Genomic DNA, 20,515 nt, shown 5'->3' with positions numbered 1-20,515 from the left:
ACACAAAACTTGGGCTGTGAGGTTTTGAGGTAGTCTTTTAAAGGGCATCATCTTCTGACTATGTTCTAGATACAAACTTCTTGTTAAATATGTAATTTGCAAATATTTTCTCTCTGTGGGATATATTTTTTCTCTTCTCCTGAAGTGTCTTTTGCAGAGAAAAATTAAGTTTTGATGAAATCTATTTATCTTATTTTTTCCCTTTTTGATCATGCCTTTGTAGTGATTTCTAAGAATGCTAATATACAAATTTACAAAAGTTTTATGTTTTCTCCTAAAAGTCGTAGTTTTACATTTACATCAGTATCTTTGATCCATTTTGAGTTAATTTTTGTATCATCTGGTGGTCTGCATTGAGATTTGTTTTGGTATTTATGGGTGACTAGTTATTTCCATACTATTTGCTGAAATTAGTTATCTGTTGTCCATTGACTAGCTTTAGAATCTTCATGAAAATCAATTGACCATACTTGTGTAGCTCTCTTTCAGGACTCTCTATGATATCCCACCCAATCAGGGTGTCTGTTCTTTCACTGGTATCTGATTTTCAGCAGAGGATTAAACAAAGATACGGAAACAGGGACCACATAGGACATTTCAGTAGTCAAGCCAAAAAATGATGGTGTCTCAAAACAGGTGATGGCAGGGTTGAAAATACTTGCTCAGATTCTGAAAATATTTACAAGGAAAAGCACATAGGATTTGCCTAATGATATAAAATAGCATGAGAGTAACAGAGAAGTCAAATTCTGGCCTGAATGACTAGAAAGCCATTTGCATTTTTCTGAGATGGTAAACATCAGGGGAGAGGCAGCATCGAGTTGAACAGAGTTCAGTTCCTGGCATGTGGAGCGCAACAGAGAAAGTGATGTGGAGCAGAGATTTGATGTTAGGGAGTCGGTTTTAGATACCTGAGACCAAAGTTCAGGGTAGAAATGGGTGCTAAAGATAGTCATTTGGGGATCCTCACCAAAAAGACAACATTAAAATCTACAGAATGTACTGAAGTAATCAAAAGTTAAGATAAAAAACCCTGAGATCAAAGGTCTTTTATCTTTGACCTAAGATCAAAGACCTTCAGCACATACAGGTTTAGATGTCTGGGAGACAGGTAAGTCATAGGAAAGGTGACTGAGTAAACACAGGAGGTGACATGGAGTCCAAGTGAAGGAGCAGCCACGTGGCTGCAGGTAGATGAAGAGGGTGAGGCTGAGAAGCCACAGAGCAGGAGCCTTGGCTCTTTGGGGTGTGGGATGGTGAGAAAGGCTCATTGGGGTTGAGTCAAGAAACAGTGGGAGGGAATGAAGCTGAGATCACAACTCTAGAATTTTTCTGCCAGAAGAATAGGAAAAGGAACAGCAGCTGGGTAGAATGTGGAGTCAAGGCAGCTTTCTATGAGAAGCGACATTGGAGTGTGTTTCTGTACCTGAGGGAACAATCCAGAAGAGGTGAAAGTTGATGATGGTGGTGAAAAGTGACACCTGCAGGAGGACATGAATATGAACTCTCTGCAGGAAGGATGGGCCGAAGGAATCAGGTCTAACTCGCCGAGCAAGGTGACTATAGTTAGCAATGCTTTATATGTTTTAAGATAGAAGTGAAGACTTTGAAATGTTCCCAACACATTAAAATAATAAATGCTTGAAGGTGATCCAGACTCTAAAATGTGCACGTAAGAAAATATCCCACGTATCCTCTAACATATAAAAATATATCAATAAAAATGGTAAATCTAAGCATGCTTCCATAGTGATGCATTATGTGCTGTTTTCTTTCATTGAACAAAAACCCCCAAGAAAATGGAAAGGCAGAGGATGTGTGGGCTGTTGGTAGATTTGGCATGTTGATATTTCCATCCGGTTGCTTTTATTTTCTCAATGAATTTTAACAAGGAATTTAACCAATTGAGGTTGAAATAAGGAACAGATGTGTTGAAAGTCTGGGGAAGCGAAGAAAAGATGAAATCATTATGAGGAGAGTAGGGAAGTGAATTGACAAAGGAATTTAGGATGATTTCTTGGTAGCGCTGAAGGCTGGTTATACCCTTTTAGCTTGGGGAGGTGTGTTTTCTCCCATCTTGTTGAGCTAGTCAAGTGAAGCCCAGGTTAGGTTCATATTTCTCTATCGAGTTATTCTTTGTTGAAAACTGCAAGAAATAGTCATCATGCACCCAAATAGCTGATTCCCTGCGATCCCCCCTGGATACAATAGCCTTAATATGTGCATGGCTTATGTTTAAAGGTTCAGCAGGAGAAAATTGGACAAAAGTTTCAACACGACCTAACAAGGCTGCCAGTTTTCCAGTCTGTGATGTGAATGTTCCCCTCCTGGTAGGCCCCACCAAATCAGTTCCCTGTTGTACCATCCTGTTTCTCCATTATCAAATTATGTTTCAGGCAGAGATAATAATCAGCTGAACACAACAGAGAGTACAAATAACAGTTGTTTAAGTGAACTGGAATTTTGTTTTAGTTTTCATAAGACAGAATATCCCAGGGCTGTTCAAAGAACTCTTCAGTGTCACCAGGATCCCAGAATCAATCTTTCTACCCAGCCATCTTTGGTTATTTATCTTTTTTCTACCAACTTTAAAAATATTCTTCTCTACTGTGCTTTTTTTTTGTTTTTTGAGACAGAGCCTCAAGCTGTCACCCTGGGTAGAGTGCTGTGGTATCACAGCTCACAGCAACCTCCAATTCCTGGGCTAACGCAATTCTCTTGCCTCAGCCTCCCAAGTAGCTGGGACTACAGGTACCTGCCACAAAGCCTGGCTGTTTTTTGGCAGGCCACGGCTGGATTTGAACCCACCAGCTCTGGTGTATGTGGCTGGCTCCTTAGCCGCTTGAGCTACAGGTGCTGAGCCTCTACTGTGCTTTGAACTAATGGAACTGGGACTCTGCAAACTATGTTTAGCAAACTCTTTTGGCAGATGCCTTTTTTGTTGAATTCTGCAACAAAAAGGAGGCGCTCCTAGGAGATCTGAAAGTGGGAGGAAGGAAGAATAATTTCAACTCTGGGTCTGTAGGCACTGGCTGTGTCTGGGGGCTGTAATAGCAGTGGAGATCAGATGGTCGTGCATTTACTCCTGCAAGCCAGCTTTTTATGAATTCTAGCTCTGGCAAGGGCAGCAAACTTTGGCATTTATCGTCTATGTTTAAAAGCATGTACAAATGGGCTCTATCACAGAGATTATAGCAGTTTCCAGATTTCAGGGGACATCTTTTCTTCTTCCTGCTGCTCCAGCCCTTTTATACATTTTAACTGTTTTCCTGTATTAAATTTTCTCTGCTTGAAATACCTAATGTCTTTTTTTTTAGATTTTTTTTATTATTAAATCATAGCTGTGTACATTAATGCAATCATGGGGCACTATACACTGGTTTTATAGACCATTGGACATATTTTCATCACATTGGTTAACATAGCCTTCCTGGCATTTTCTTAGTTATTGTGTTAAGACATTTATATTCTACATTTAGTAAGTTTCACATGTACCCTTGTAAGATGCACCGCAGGTGTAATCCCACCAATCACCCTCCCTCTGCCCATCCTCCCCCTCCCCTTCCATCCGGCTCCCCCTTCCCCATATTCTTATGAAATACCTAATGTCTTTGCTTTCCTGAGTAGATCTTTACTAATACATGGTAATAGTAAAGTTAGACCAGGAAAAAGAGTATCAAAATAAAAACCAAATTGGACTTGAACGAAATGGTGAACTCATTACCAGTGGGAAATACAGTACTGGTGGGTGGTGCAGTCACCAGTTAAAGCATTATCTGTTGAAAGGCAGGAAAGTTGCCTACAGGCGTCCGAGGCCAACTGGACTCTCACCTCGCTCGACCACCTCACAGGGGTAATGATGGGTAAAGCAGGGTGAAATTATTTGGCTAGTTGTGACTGCATCAGAGAGTTCACACAGGGAAATAAGCTCAGTGCTTGAAACTTTCAGCATCTGCAAGGACTGAAAGCTGAAAAGTAGACTCAGAATTTGTTTCTATCATTTGTAAATTACCATCTAAGTCGTCTGTGCATAGTTTCTGAGTCTCTCATGTGAAATTTAGGGCCTTAATTAGAATGAAGAGAGACCTTTAGAATTGAAATGGAACACTTCGGTAAAATCTGAAAACCATAAACTCCTCCATTTCCTGCGCATCCTTGCCCCTAGAAGGAATTCTTCCTTCTTTATTAAAAAGACTAACTTGTTTACAGATCCCCTGAAGCAGTTGCTTTGCAAGAAGGTGTTCGTTCTCCCCTGGAGCCACCCCACTACGCTGATTACTTCTAGACCCATAACCCCAGTCATAGTACTGAAAGCTCTAGAAGAAAATGTAAAAATTCTAACCAGGATAGAGCCAAGCTTGAACTAAAAGGCAGAAAAATTTCATTTATAATAGCAGAGACCTAGAAGTTATATCTTGGAATGGATTCCAAGGGTCTTTGTGGGTGGTTATGAAGATCAGCTGCTGGATGGAGTTTGGCTAATGCATCTATTGCCAAGTTCTGCCTAATCACCCTGTAGTCATTTCCCTGGTTCTAATGCACAGTTGGAACAGATATACTGAGCAATGGCAAAATCATTCCATTGGCTTCCTGGAGTGGAATTTTTCTTTTTCTTTTCTTTCTTTCTTTTCTTTTTTTTCCTGTAGAAGCCCCAGCAATTTCTCTTCCTTATCAGCATGTAAGCCAGAGCTATGGGCTTATCTGTGGGAATATGACAGAGAATAGGTGACCTGATGGCAAATGAGAGTTGAAGGGGTGTTGATTCCTACCACAGCCTCCCGTACCTGCACTGTCTGGCAAATGGACTACGGAGTATCCTAAATTCAATTGGGGAGTAATTTCAATTTACAGCTGCTGTTCCAGATGTGGTATTATATATTTATTCACACAAATCAACATAGCCCTTGACAGCCGATGTGAATACTGATCAGCTAAGTGCTTTGTCTCTATGTTAACATCAAGGACTACTGGAGGCAGTTTGTTCCATCTGTCAGGGAAAGGGCCCTATCAACGCTCCTCCTCTGAGTCCTGACTGAGTGTGGAGAGCGGTGACCTCCTTGGCGTCCCACAGCGTTCATTACACTGACTGGACCTGAGGAGCATCACATGGTGTGTCCTCAGAGCCTTAATAAGAGGAAGGTGTGCTACAGGGTGGGCAGCGAATACCATGAAATGCCAGGTATTTCCAATCTGTGTCACTGGAAAACTTTCAAAGGGTTCATATATCTGGTGCTTGTCAGGATTATCTTTTCCAAAGTGAAAGACAACTTGCCGATTATTAAGAAAGAGGTACAATGATCTCTTTGGATTTTGGGACTAGTGTCTACGGATGTGAGTGTGCTGCTCTCATTCATTTGCTAAACAGCTGACATTAGGAGCTTAGGTCTGCACCAGGCCCAAGTTGCAGGACAAACTACTCCACCCTTTTGTCCCAGCTCGTGTAATGGTGCTGGAATCGACAACAAGGATGGGTGTAGACCTTTAGCTCCTGCTTTCTCCTGGGCCCCAGAAGATACTGAATAGCTAACCATGGGTCACCAGGTGACCACACCAACCACAGTGAGGTATGTAGCCATCAGCACTCTTATCAAGGGGAGGTGGCATACATATTCTGAACCAAAAACTACAGTATGGCGCATTTAAATCCCATAGCCAAAATACCACAGGTTCAGGCATCAAGGGTGGAGGTGGAAGAGGCTCCTCCCATCATTGTACATAGCCCATTACCCAAAGTACTGCTTCTTGCTCCTAAATCTTCTCCTGGCTCAAAGATTCTTAGTTCTTAAGAAAGTATATGCCAGTTTGTATTAAGTGCTTCAAAGGATCTCAATTTGTCTCTGCAACAACTTAGTGTAGTAAGTAAAATAGTGTTCTCCTTAGAATGAGTACCAATACTTAGAGGGTGGTCGCACAGCTGGCAGTGGGGGCAGTGCTGGGATCTGAAGCCAGGTTCTCTGGTTCCAAAGGCTTTGCTCTTTCCCACCATGGGATTTCAGCTTAAAATATCTCTGCAAAATATTACAGCTGAATGTCCCTGGATCCAGAACAGTGAGCACTGCCCCCAGCACAGTGGAAGTCATGCCTTGTTGGCAACAAGCCCATCTAGACCTGGTTATCGTAGCTGTGTACGCGTCACCCCCACACAACAATTTAGTTTGTTCATGGATCGGTCATTTGAGCAGGGCCCAGCATGAACAGCTCTGTTCCACTCGCATCAGGTGGAAGGCTGATGGAGCAATCATTTGAAGTCTCGAGCATTCACTCGCAGGTCTGGTGGTTGATGGGACCACCTTTGACTTGAGTTCGGGCCATAGGCTGACGTACCTAGTCATGGTCTCCCTGGGGGGCCTGGACTGTCGTACAACACAGTGGCTTGTTCTCAAGGTTGAGCAATATTACAACAGGGCCGGTTGGAAGTTGAATGGATTTTGATGACTCAGCTTCTGCTCCCTTCTACTTATGCCACAAAAATCTGGCCCAGTACCAGGGGTGTCAAACTTTGCAGCCTGTCAGCTGCAGGCAGATTATAGATTGCTCTTCTTTCAATGTGCAGCATAGAAGAAAAAAGGTTGGGCACCCCTGGTAGACAGTAGCCTTTGGTAGATAAGCAGCAAGATTCTCAAAAAGCATATGAGACCAGAGAGATTACCATGCCATTTTTGGAAATACAATCTGCCTCACCATTGCAAAGGCTAATTGTGGAGCACTGGAACTAAACTTATAGGTGTATTTTCACTCTCAGCCATAGTCAATTCAGGAACAATGGTGGCTTTGTCTGTGGATGGATCCATGGTGAAATTCAGCTGCAGAAAGTTGAAAAGACAATCCACAATTTGGAAAAAAAGTTTAGATCTTTATTTTATTTTATTTTATTTTATTTTGCGTTAAAACAATTCCCTCCTGCCTCACTGTCGACTCTTCCTACCCCCGTAAAAGGAAGCCACTCTCCTCAATTCATCATGTTTGTCGAGCAGTCTGCCTGAGTGTTTCTGAGTACAGCAATGAATTTTCACGGCCTCCTTTGAGTGGAATAACGTCAAATGTCATCGGGCTTTTTGAGGAAACAGCAGCACCTTGTTCCACTCCATCATTATTATAAAAAATAAACCTTTCGTTAATTACCAAATCACTTTATAAAGGCAGAAAAGTTAAGAAATACACTAGGAATGTACCAGGAGGTCAGGTTACATACAAATGGTAAAAGCCAGTCTCACTGTCTGTCCTCATCTCACACCAGAAGTCAGAGAAGCTGTGTGACCTGTGGACGCCCGACATGGGCCATGAGTGCTGCACACCACATGGGGACGGGGATGGAGTGTGATGACGTGTGCCATGAGTGCTGTACAACACACGGGGACGGGGATGGAGTGTGATGACGTGGGCCATGAGTGCTGCACACCACCAGGGGACGGGCATGGAGTGTGATGATGTGGGCCATGAGTGCTGCACAACACATGGGGACGGGGATGGAGTGTGATGATGTGGGCCATGAGTGCTGCACAACACAAGGGGACGGGGATGGAGCGTGATGACGTGGGCCATGAGTGCTGCACACTACACGGGGACGGGGATGGAGCGTGATGACGTGGGCCATGAGTGCTGCACACCACACGGGGACGGGGATGGAGTGTGATGACGTGGGCCATGAGCACTGCACACCACATGGGGACGGGGATGGAGCGTGACAGATGTTGGTGAACAGCCTCAGTGACTACCAAGTCATCTCCTGACCAGGTTTCCCTCCGCATCACTACCTCACTGGCTCTTGGAAACCTGCCCCCTGCCACTATTGAGTCCAAACTTTGTCACTAGCTGAAGTGCCACGAGCAGTCCCCAGGAGCTGGAGTGGGAGGGAGGATACTTCTTATTTTGAAAGATGGTTCTCTTATGCTCTACCTGCTTCCTCGGAGAGCACTCAGCCAGGTTGACATTGTCACTTCCGGATGTTCCCACACAAGACCGCCTCCCAGGGTCTATGCTGTGTTACGTGGGAAGCTGCAGAGAGATGTTTCTAATACCCTGTCACATGCAGTCACTCTCTGCACCTACCACCAGAGCCTCATGAAACCAGTTTCTTTAGCGCTCCCTTTGTTAATCTGGCACACACCCAAGGGGGTAGACTTGAGCCTCATGGCCAAGACTAGTATTTGCAGCCCACATGTTTCTGCCAGCACTGCACAGCCGTCTTCTGTGTTCTCAGTCAGCACATGCTAGTCCGCACCCCAGGCCAGCCCCAGCAGTAGGTCTGTCACAAACCCCTCCAGTCTTGTAAGTTCGAGGCTTTCTAGTGTCCTCCAAATATCAAGTTGGGGCATAAGTAGAATGGGATTTGGTGCGACAGGCAGAACTTGTGGCCTAGAAGAAAGTCTGTGTGGTGAACTCAGGTTATTCTCAGGGATGGGGTTCTGGGGAATTAGACAGGACAACCAGCTATGGGGTTGTCAGAAACTGCATCTTGACACTTGATCTGATATACAGATCAGATCCAGTCACCTGACCGTGGCTTTCCTTTTTCCGCTATGCTGTACTTTCAGCATGGGGGAGCCAGGTGGGGCAGAAGGGGAGCCATTGACTACAAAGGTTAAATCTTTCTAAAATGTGAATTTTATTTTATCTCTCTTAGACTTACATATTCTAGTAACATTCCATTGTCTTTTGAATAGAAATATAAGCTCCTTAACACAGCAAACCACAGACTTTCTCATCAGGTCCTTCCCCACATTAGTTCACTAGGCTGCCCTAGCGAGGAACCACAGTGGGCTCCACTCCCCATCTCCTTACTCTGTTTCTGCATGGAAGCTATTAGACTTCTCTGAGCTTCAGTTTCCCCAACTGTAAAAAAGGGATTGGTGGTGCCAATTTTGAACTGATGTGAGAATTCAAGAAGGTAATGTTTCTAAATAAGTAAAATAATTAGCCTTTAGAAAGATACTGATGACAAGGGAAGTATTCTGATATTTAATATGAGTAAGGGCTCACTTATTTAACAAAAATTATATAAGTGTACACTCACAAATGCAGACATGTATGGAAAAAGACTGACAGCAAACATACCTTTGTTAGTTGGCTCTTCCCGAAGCCAATGTGATGATGGTGTTAGGAGTTGAGGTACTTTTGGGGGAGAATAATACCTGTGAAAGATAAGAGGCAGAGGAAGAAGGATTGGGCAAATATAGCCCAGACAGCCGCAGCTCTGATACCTGTGAAAGGAAAGAAAAGGGAGAGCAGGGGTGGACAGGAAGGCTGGACAGAACAGGTGCAGTACATCTCTGCCACCCCTGCTGGGAGCCTGGGGGAGACTGGCCGTGGAGCAAAGCGGAGTTCCACACTGGACAGCAGCACGCAGCACCTGGTATCTTCATATGCTCATGCTTCAGGGTGCTCTGGCACTGCCTGGAAGAGAATGGCCTCAACTCAACTCTGAGGGTCCCCAAGGTGTGAATATCTGGAGGCCATCAGCCCACTGTGCTCTTAGCAGCTGCACTGTGAGCTGTTGCTTGAAGAAGGAGATCCTAGTGGCTTATCTCAACAGCAGCCATATCTGTTACTCATTAGTTAAGAAGAGTAAGAACTATTTCTATTCCCCTCCTGGTAATTTTCTGTATTTCAAAGATTTTTTATTTTTTACCACTCATTCTTTTAACCAGAAACATTTTAAATCATGCCCAGAAAGGAACCTTTACATTTCTTTTACATACAATGAGATAACTGTAATGGTAGAACAGTAGCAGCTGTAATAATCATTATAATAGCTAATATGTGTTCAATGCTTATTATAAGCCAGCTGGTAACAGAGTGCTTAACCTGCACTTTCTGTTTCAGTCCTTGGCACTGTATTATTCTTCCTATTCATCTGTCAGCATTCTTAGAGGAAAACAATAGAACTGACTTTGGTTAACCTAGAAAAGAAATGTGTTAAGAAAGTCTACAGGGAGGCTGAGGGAGGGGCATGGGTTTTGGGGCCACAGGGTTGGGGCAGTGTGGGTAGGGCAGATGCTGAATGCCCCTCGCTGCCCCGGCTGCACCCTCAAAACCACCCACTGCAGGTGTGTGCTGCGCCTTCCAGAGGCAAAGTCTCAGCAGATGTGCTGGAGCCTCTGCTGGCATCCAGGGGGTGGACAGGACAGATAGCCGGCCTCTTTGGCCTCCCTGGTGGGAAGATGTACATGTGGGGGATGCCTGAGAGGAAAGAAGAATAGGAGGTGAGACGGTGTGATGCCAGTAGGAAGTAGGAAGTAGGAGGAAGGGAAAGGGGGTGATAGGAGAGAAGAAGAAAAAGAAGTGCTAAAAAAAAAAGAATGCAGAAAAAAAATTCTCCCGTTTTTATTTTCAGACATACGTGTATATAGGTAGTAGACTCAAGATTCAACACCAGGCAACCTGAGTTCGGATTTTGTGCTCTAAATCATGCTGCTAGTCTTACTCCAGGCTCTGACAGACCAGGTATGTAGAAGAAAGTACGTTAATACTAATGTCTGATTTTCCAAGGTCACCTTTCTTCCTGGACTCTGCAGCACTCCAGGCTGAGTGTTTAACTGCAAACTGGTTTGATGTGAGCTCCACCTCTGCTCCTTACTAAGCACGTGCTAGTTGAGGAAACAAACTGCCTTGTGCACATGGTACAGCTGGAATGAAGACCAAGGGCTGGCTCCAGGTGCTCACTGGAGTATTTTAAGGTAAAGCACACTGGCTTATAAGCAGATTTTTTTTCAGGTCAAATTCACAGCCTTTCTTGCTGTTCCTCCGGGCTGGAGCAAAAGCCAGCTGTGACTTTTGCTTGAATACCTCAAATCTGGCCCCTGTGTGAGCTACCAGAACAAAAACAAACAACCCCAAGACCCCAACTTGCCAGAAACCCTGCCATTTTATCTCAAAAGAATGTGCTTTTCCCTGAGTTTTTTCTTTTTTTTCACATGGATACAATAATCTATCTTCCTGAAGTCTGAGGTATTTAAACACCCAATGTTCTAAAATGGTATCTACTGCTAGGACAGAGACTTTGTGTCTTGAAAATACCCCTTATCTCTCTTAATATGTTATTTCCTAGGTTTTGTTTTGTTTTGTTTTGCAGTTTGGGCTGGGGCCAGGTATAAGGGGTGTATGGGGCCGTGCCCCACTCCTTGAGCCACAGGCACCGCCCTTTCCTAGGGATTTTTCATTCAAGATCCTATTTGGCAGTTGCCTAAACCTTCATCTTGGAAAGAGAGTGACTATTTCAATGTCTTCCTCCTTTTGAGAGTCACTTTTATTATATGTTCTTTGCAGCTCACATTCTGCTCACCACAATTAAGTTCCAGAAGGAGCAGAATTGTTCCTGAGGTGCTCAAAAACCAGATGGCAGCTAGAATCAGAATGTAAACAATCATCCCAGGAATTGAGATGATGAGTGTCTTGGGGGTAATCACCAGGGTAGGTTGGAGAGAGTTCCTGCTTTGGGTTCAGGAGAGATGGATTTAAACCCTGGCACCATGATGTATTAACTTTGTGACCTTGAGCAAGGCACTTAACCTGATGTGTGTGGATGGATTCGGAACTGAAAAGTGATGTGTACGGATGCTCTTTGTTGTTGTGGACAAACTGAAAGGAGCTAGAAGAATATGTTTCCTTTCTTGGGACAAATAATAAATTTTCCTTTGACAGACCCCAAACAGACCTTCCCAAGTATCAGTCAATTATAGACAATCCTGTGGGGCTGGGCAGGGGTATACCTGGCTATCAGGGGCAGGTGATCCTTCTCTGGTTCCTGGCCAAGACACCACGGACCTTTACTCAAGAAAAACAGTAGGCGGCTCTGCCCATACTAGGGCTATGCCATTTTGGGACAGCTCCTCTTGGAAGCGGGAAAGATAAGGCTGTGTTACATGTTATGGTCTAACACTGTGCTCCTTACTTTTTTATTTCATATCCTATATCACTTCCTAAAGTCCTATGTTAGAATTTTTAATGCTGGTCTCTTTTCTACATTATAAATTCAGGGACAACATGGGAGAGGTTCGTTTTTAATACTTTTGGGTTCTTGGCAGCCTACAAGATGTCATCCCCCCAAAATAGTAGCTTAAAAAGAATGTACTGAATAAATTTATAAGTAGAAGATAAATATTCCTGAGAAGCTTCATAATCAACCATAGTGCCACACTGTCATAGTCTGTGGGATTGTTCGCTCCTCTTTCAGAGCCCTGTAAGGGTAGAGTCGTAGGACAGGGAGTTAAACTGATACAGATACAAGTTAATAAACTGATAAGTTAATAAAGTTAATAAACTGTTAATAATTGATAAGTTATAAACTGATAAGTTAATAAAGTTAATAACAAGTCAATAAACTGATACAGATACAATATAATAAAGATTATATTATCTGTATTTTATATTTTAATCATTTGTGAGTAGCTAATATTGACTGAGATAATCTATGAAAAGTGTATTTTATTTCTTTTGCTGATCTCTTAATTTCTAAAGCATAACACAACATGAAGTGTTCAAGCTTCTGTTCACTCTTCAGAGACGCTTTGGGGCGTTGTACATTTAGACACAAGCCCAGAATCCCAGAGACACTGTTTCATCAGTAAGTGACTGACATTCACCTCTTTGGTGAGGGAAAAAAAACTACCATAAAACCATCGGGAGTCATTTATGAGGTGTGCATAGATACTGCCCGACTCATTTTCCTTTTTCCAAGTATAGCCAACTCACAGACCTAATGACAGATATGAATTTTTAAGAGTTGTCTTAGCTAAAACATCTCCAAAGACTATCTACAATTTAACCTCATTAGGCAAGCATTATGAAAATGTGTTCTTTTTTTTTTTTTTCCAGTTAAGAACAAAAAAAGTGCTTTTTCAAATTCACTATATGTTGATTGGGAGGAAAAGTGAGTTTTAATAGCTCTACGAGACTTTCTCCCTGACCCTCCCTTTTAAATCCCCATCAGAAATTCAGAATTATGCTTGTTACATGAATTATGTTGATCTTACTATTATGGCATAGTACTTTGTAGGCCACCAGTGAGCCTGACAACTCATGGTTGATAACTGTCATCGTTGCTGTAGTGGGGGTTAATAAGAAAAACTCTAGGATATCTATTAAAACAACTATAACGCAAAATTAAAAAAACCAGGTTGAGTATTCTATTAGAGATAAGCATCAGATTTGATAGAAAAGGTAGCACTTTTATGCCACTCGGGCACGGCATATCTTGAGAGAGGCATAACATAAATAATGCCCAGATACAACTTGGGCTTCTGCCAAAATGCTAACTGCTATGAGGAAGAGAGACAGAAGCAACATTTCAGGAAAGAAGTTTATCTTAAATATATAGGTGACAATTCTGCCCATTTGCAGATAGGCATGTTTATTTTTTTAAATGCTACAAAAAATTGCCTTTCACATGTGGCTATAACTGAAACTGTTTGGAGACCAAAATTTCTTGGCCTCAAGAAGCTCATAGTAAAATAAAAGAGGCATGAAAACCACATTCGATAGCATGAAAAGGGATTCAGTAGACCAAACAGAGAGAAGGGTTTGCCTTCGTTGTTGTGTATCTCCAGCTCTTAGGCAATGCCTGGCATATGCGTTCATTGTTGTTTTCAAAATGCTGAAATTGTTAAGAACCAAAACACTATTGTAGAGTTTCAATATACAGGAGCTCAGAATGAGCACCTAATCTAGCTTAAGGGGTGGGAGTAAACAGAAGGTCAAAGCACAGGGCACTTTGATGGGTACACAAAAGACCCAAAAGCACAGGCCCCTGTCTCTCACCATACACAAAAATTAATCCAAGAAGGATAAAAGAGCTACATGTGATCATAAAACCATACAAATTCTAGCAAAAATATGGAGGGAAAACTCCGTAGACATTGACCTAGGCAAAGAATTTATAACTAAGACCCCAAAGGCAAACAGAGCAATAATAAAAACAAATAAATGAAACTTTATTAAATTAAAAGTCTTCTGCACAGCAAGGAATTAGAGTAAATAGGCAACTCTCACAATGGAAGAAAATATTCAGAAACTGTACATCTGACAAATGGCTAATATCCATAATTTATGAGGAACTCGAACAAATCATCCAGGAAAAAAACATTAAAAAGTGGGCAAAAGGCATGAACAGAAGGCTTTCAAAAGAAGATAAATAAATGGCAAGCAAACATATGAAAAAAAGCTCAACATAACTTAGTTATCAGGAAAATCCAAGTCAAAATCACAGTGAGATATCTCCTTTCCCCTGTCAGAACAGCTACTAAGCAAGAGCTAATACATGTGTATACACAGGCATGAAGCAACTGAAGGCTATGAGAAACCCAGAGGGGTGGGAAGGAAGGTGAGTATGGGATAAAAACTTACCTAACAGGTACAATGAACCCTCTGCTGGTGATGGGTACACCAAGCATTATACAAACTATCTATGTACTGAAACTGTTTATACTCCCTTAATTATAATAACATTTTTTAAAAAGTCCACAAACAATAGATGCTGGCATGGATATGGAGAGAAAGGAATGCTTATTTGCTGGTGGAGGGAGGGGGGACTGCAAATTAGCACAACCTTTATGAAAAACAGTACGGAGATTCCTCAAAGAAATACAAGTAGACTTACTAGTTGATTCAGCAAACCCACCAACAGAAAAGAAGTCATTTTATCAAAAGGGCACTTGCACTCAAATGTGTATCGCAGCACAATTCACAGTTGTAAAGATGTAGAATCAACTTCAGTGCCCATCCACTGATCAGTAGATAAAGAAAATGTGGTGTCTATATACCACGGGGTACTACTCAGCCATAAAGGGAGTGAGGTAATGTCTTTTGCAGCAACTTGGAAGTGGCTACCATTATCCTAAGTGGAGTATCTCAGGAATGGAAAAACAAACAGTGCATGTACTCTCTGACTGGGAACAAAGCAATGGGCACACATGGACACAAAGATATAAAGAACATAGGAAACAGAGAGGACGGGAGGGCAGGGAGCAGTGAGGGGTAAAACCTCACTGACTGGGTAGGCAGAACACTGTGTGGGTGAAGGGCAACTACAAACCTGACTGAGGCATTAAATGTGATATTCATGTAGCAAACATTTGCCTCCTCCCCAACAATTTTGGGGAAAAAAAAACTTAAAAAAATCAAAAAACATTTTAATATATACAAATGTATTCCTAATCTCTAGTCGTTCACAGTTAAGCCGGAACCTTCAAACTGATTATTTAAATAACTAAATATAAAAACTCCTGAAATTTGAGATTTTAGAATGTGATACGGGGCTTGAATTGGATATTTATAAAAGCTACAATGCAAAAAAAAAAAAAAAAAAAACTTCTGAAATTAAAGTCTTATCATGTGGTTATTAACAGTCAAAAAAAGTAAAAAGAACAACTTTACGAAGTAAATGGCTTTTGAACAGAATAGCTAATGACAGGGGCTTAATATGCAAAGAAAGAGGTCAAGAGCATTACAGACATTAGGAAAAGTTTGCCCCTGAGAGGGGAGCAATTAAGAGCAGGGCAATTTCCCAGAATTGCAAATACAGGACATTATGTGTCTACAGTAAAATGCGGGTGGCAGGGACTAGACTTGGGGTTGGACAGGGATCAGATCTGATACAATATAATGCTACTGAGTTTGAATTTTAACTTGAAGGCAATTTCAGGGCCAACAGAACATTTTAAGTAGGAATCTGACTAGATACGTAGTATTAAAAGACCACTGTAATAGCTTTGTGGGGGATCGCTTAGAGGGGCAATAAAGTTATAGCCATAATGTGATTGAGCGGCTTTGAAGTCATCTACTCAAAAACTGGCGGACATCTACTATAAACAGCAGTGAAGATAAGAAGCTGTGGACTAATGTGAGATATAGGAGGTGGAATTATCAAAGTCTGGAGACACCCAGGGAAAGGATAACCCATGCATTGCGGAAGTGCACACTGGCGGGGAGAAGTTTGGCCAAGGGAGATATATTAGTAAATGGGTTCTCTCATTCGTGTGATGAGCTTAAGCATCTGGGGAAATTCCAAGTGATCTGACTTGAGTCTGTAGATGATAGCTCATGATAGCTCTCTGGGCTAAGGAAGAAACGTTGTAGTTACAAACTTGTAATTTGGAATTGCAGCACAGAGACTAGATTAGATCATGTGGGAGATTATACAGAATGAGAGGGGTCTCTGGGCTAGAACCTCGAATGATTGGCAGAGCGAAAGGAAAGCTCATCTGAATAGCTTGTCTCAAAAAGCAAGTAAATGAGAAAAAGAGAAAATGTGGATGGTTGGGGGCTATATATTTCCATTAAAGGAATAGTGCTACAGGAAGAAAAAAGGGTAAAGGAAGGGCAGGTTAAACGTCTTGGCCTCAGACACTGCTTAATTTTATACTTATAGTCTCCAACATCCAGCATTCTCAGAGCACAGGTTATATATATTAGAATTACAAAATACTTGTATTCTAGTGCAAGTAGCATTAAAAAGTGTACCTTTTAGGTGATAATAGCATCACAGGAGACCTCCAAAGAGCAGTATCTCCTGCTTGGGAATCAAAGTGTAATTACATCTCACTCCCACCTTTCCTGATAAAGCTGCCATTGCTTATCTTGGGACTTGTGGTGTTATGGATGAAAGATGAGAGGAGGAAATTGTAAAAGATGCTACAAAGGGTGGAAGAGGTTGAACTTCATCTTTGAAAAAGTGTACTCCTTTGGAAAGTATATTTTGAGATATATCTCAGCTGTTTCTGGGATGGTGACAGATACCACACAGCCAGTATGGTCTCTACCATCCCAGACCCTGGGGATTTTACCTTTAAATGTCTTTTCTAAGATCTCTCTTTACAATGCTCTTTCCCTAATTAATATGGATATTTTGAAGATGTAAAGATTGCTTTGTCAGCCTTGGCACTTAATTTGATACCTTCATTCTCACTTTTAGTGCTGCTGGCAATCATCTTTAAAGTGGAAATGGTCCAGATAAAATCTAGACTATTCATCTGTAATATGCATCTGAGAATCCTGAGATGGCTTAGCTCAGGGCAGGGCCAGTTTTCATTAAATTCAATGATTACTGCTCATTTCTATTAATTAAAAATTTATAGTTGTCTCTGAATATAAACACTTAAATATATACTTTACCTACAATAAAAAGTAGTATAGGCTAGATATGTGTATATTAGAATAGGTGTATAATAGTTGCATTCTCAAAAGCAAGGAGCAAACAGGCCTACCAGTCTTCCTACAGGAAACACTCAGAAAGGGCTCAGCTACCACTTGAACTTTGCCTAGCAAACAATGTGACCTCATCATTTCTATGAATCTGAAATTAAAAATACTCAAAATAAAAGTTTAGAAATACAATTTATTTTCAAGTAAAACTACATTTGAAAAGTCCTTGACAAACAATGTGACCTCATCATTTCATGTGAATCTGAAATTAAAAATACTCAAAATAAAAGTTTAGAAATACAATTTATTTTCAAGTAAAACTACATTTGAAAAGTCCTTGACATTCATTATTTCATTGCCCCACTTCCAACCCTTCCAAGGCAGGAGTTACTGTCCCTATTTAACACATGCAGTAACTGAAATGGAGAAATTGAATGACTTGACTAAGGTCAAATTTACAGAATAGATCGGAATCCAAACCCAGTTCTTCCATATTCACTTGCCAGAAACTATTCTTTCTTCCAAGGAAATAGAAAACTGGTGATTAAAAACAAGTTTTTTTTTTTGAAAACTGGTAATTTTATAATCCTGATAATTCTATTATTTAAGAACTTATGTATTTCCAAAACACATTGAAAGCCTTTGAAAACCACTCTTTGGGGGCAAAGCTTTTCCAAATAAAGACACCTTTTAGATTTTTTTTGGGGGGTAGTGTCTAGTCCTTAAAAATTCTTAGTAAATGCACTTCAAAGATGAAATTTAACTATTTTAACCAAAATCAATGTTTATTATGAAGTGTAATAGGATTTTTGGCTAATTATTTCCTTTGTTTTTATAGATGCAAAATTCTGACAGCAATTTAATAGGACAGACAATCCCAGATGGTTAGGCTAAGGCCAACACTTGATGAAGACGAAAGCTTTGTCTGTGGAGGATTTTAAAGGATACCTGGAGAAATATCACACTTTGTGCAAAAACCAAATTGAATTCTTTTCACAGATATTATAAAGTTTCATAAAGTAAAAGGTTTTTTCTACATGTACTTAAGTTTCACAGCAAGTGTGGCTTAGAACACCTAAACGCAGATGAGAGCATTCATGTGAGAATATATACAATAATGCATGCAATTCAAAATGATTGCACTAGCATTACATCTAGAGCCTTCTGCAGCTACAAGATGGTAGCTATAGAAAAGATGGCCCCAGTACTAACATCTAGAAAACAGCTACTACCTTCTACCTGTGTTCTCTGCTTTTGTTGCTATTTCTTAGCAAAACTGGTAAGAACAAAATTGTAATTGTTTGTTGTGTGAAAGTTGTGTGGTGTGGTGCCACAGAGATTAAAACCTACAATGAAATTGTATGGCGAATAAGGAAGGCTGTAGCTCTCTCATGGCATGCAGCAACTTTATTTCTTCCACCCAAGCTTATATAGGCAATACTATGCATACACACAATTAATCAATAAACATATGACTTAAACCTTAGCCCCAGGCCTCTCACTGCCTGGCGCCTACCGGTCTATGGATTAACCGATAACCACTTCACTAGCATTATCTAAAGTTACTCGTATGCTAAGTAATCAAAAACAAAACCACGAAACAAGATTCTGGGGGAATAAGCTGTTTGAATGATTGACCTTTAACAGACCATCTAGAGGCAGTCATTCATCTTTAGGGAGTAGTCTGGAAATTCCTGAGATATATAGGTACCTGCCTGCAGGCCTGCCCCCATGAAGCCAGGCCTTTAATCACTTCTATGTGACCAGGCCCTTAGCCACATATGGAGGTCTATCCAGGTTTTTTTCCTTTCTAACTCACAAAAGACTTCAAACTTGCCTTCACAAAATGGAACCATTTAAAGGCTTATTTGTAGGCTTTCCACCTATAATTGTTGAACATAGTTCTCTGACAATCAAGATGTTTAAAGCCTTCAGACTTCTAGGGCAAAGAAAATACCGTGTGACATTTAGAACTTGGTAACAAGGTAGTCACACGTTTTCCTGGCTTGAAGACTTCCACAACTTCCCTGATCAGGTCATCATAGGAGGTCTGACTTAAGTTTGTTTCAAAGCTAACATAAGAAAATTCTGGTTCTGGAGTGAGGTGAATAGTCCAGTAAGTTCCATCTTATTTCATTTCATTCACTGAATACCTACAGGGCTTGAACAATGAGGCTTCAGTGACAGAACCTGGTATCAGGTCACTAATTCCACTCTCACTTCCTTTTCAGTAATGCCACTTTTCACGGAGAATTGGTCCATAACTGCTGGGTGAAGCTCACTCATCAGAATTTCCAGGGTTTGATCTGGTTGACTGATCACTAGGCTCCCAGAAAATCCAGAATATATAAGTACAGTTAGAATTCATACACCCCACACAATATACTGCTCCAATTGGGAAAATTGAATTTAAAAACTCTTTTTGTTCCTGGAAATTCCAGTGTGGGTACCCCTTAATGAAAAGGCTTCATGAAATATTAGGAGAATTAAAGAAGCTTTGAATTGCATCAAACCCACTGTAATTCCTAGCAAGCGTCAACAGGGGACCAGGGCTTTCAGCACGAGGATGGTACCAGTGTCTTCAAAATGGAAGGTCTGGTGGAGACAAAGACGCTACTCCCACTGCACAGCCTCCTGCTTATCATTTTTTAAATCAATGTTATGACGGAACACTGTTCATCCCTCAAAAGTACATCCCATCGACCCATGAATGGATTAATAAATTATGGTATATGTATACCATGGAATACTATGCAGCATTAAAAAGAGATGGAGACTTTACCTCTGTTATGTTTACATGGATGGAGCTGGAAAATATTCTTCTTAGTAAAGTCTCTCAGGAATGGAAAAAAAATATCCAATGTACTCACTACTACTATGAAATTAATTTATAATCACTCACGCTTGCATACGAAAGATGAATCACAACTATAGCCCAGGATGAAAAGTGAAGGGGAGGAGGTTGGGAAGGGAGGGGATGGTTTGACAGAGGGAGGTTAATGGTGGGATCACACCTATGGAGCATATCGCAAGGGTACAAGTCAAATCTATCAAATATAGAACACAAATGTCTTAACACTGTGATTAAGTAAATGAGGTGAAGGCTATGTTAATTGGTAGGATGTAAGCACTCCAATTTGTACAAATAATCAATACATTGAATCCTACAAAGGCATGAATGTACTAATGATCTATGTACATATGCCTTAAAAATATATAATTAATATATACCACAATATAATATATAATCAATATATACCATAATATAATAAATATATAATTAGTATATACCATAATATAATAATATATACCACTGAACACAGGTAGGAAGGTGGTGGCTGCTTTCTAGATGTGATATATATATATCCTGCTCAGATTC

The 20,515-nt window shown here is 41.0% G+C and overlaps 1 pseudogene; it reads right to left on the bottom strand.

Annotated features, from left to right (window-relative positions):
• Positions 1-9,059: 9,059 nt before the first annotated feature.
• On the bottom strand, positions 9,060-19,844 carry LOC128594808 (S-adenosylmethionine decarboxylase proenzyme 1-like; annotated as a pseudogene).
• Positions 19,845-20,515: the final 671 nt, after the last annotated feature.

Source organism: Nycticebus coucang, chromosome 9 (assembly GCF_027406575.1).
Source record: "Nycticebus coucang isolate mNycCou1 chromosome 9, mNycCou1.pri, whole genome shotgun sequence".
Classification (NCBI taxonomy): domain Eukaryota; kingdom Metazoa; phylum Chordata; class Mammalia; order Primates; family Lorisidae; genus Nycticebus; species Nycticebus coucang.
Note: the sequence above shows the minus strand (reverse complement) of the source record. Positions and strands in the feature narration are given on the sequence as shown.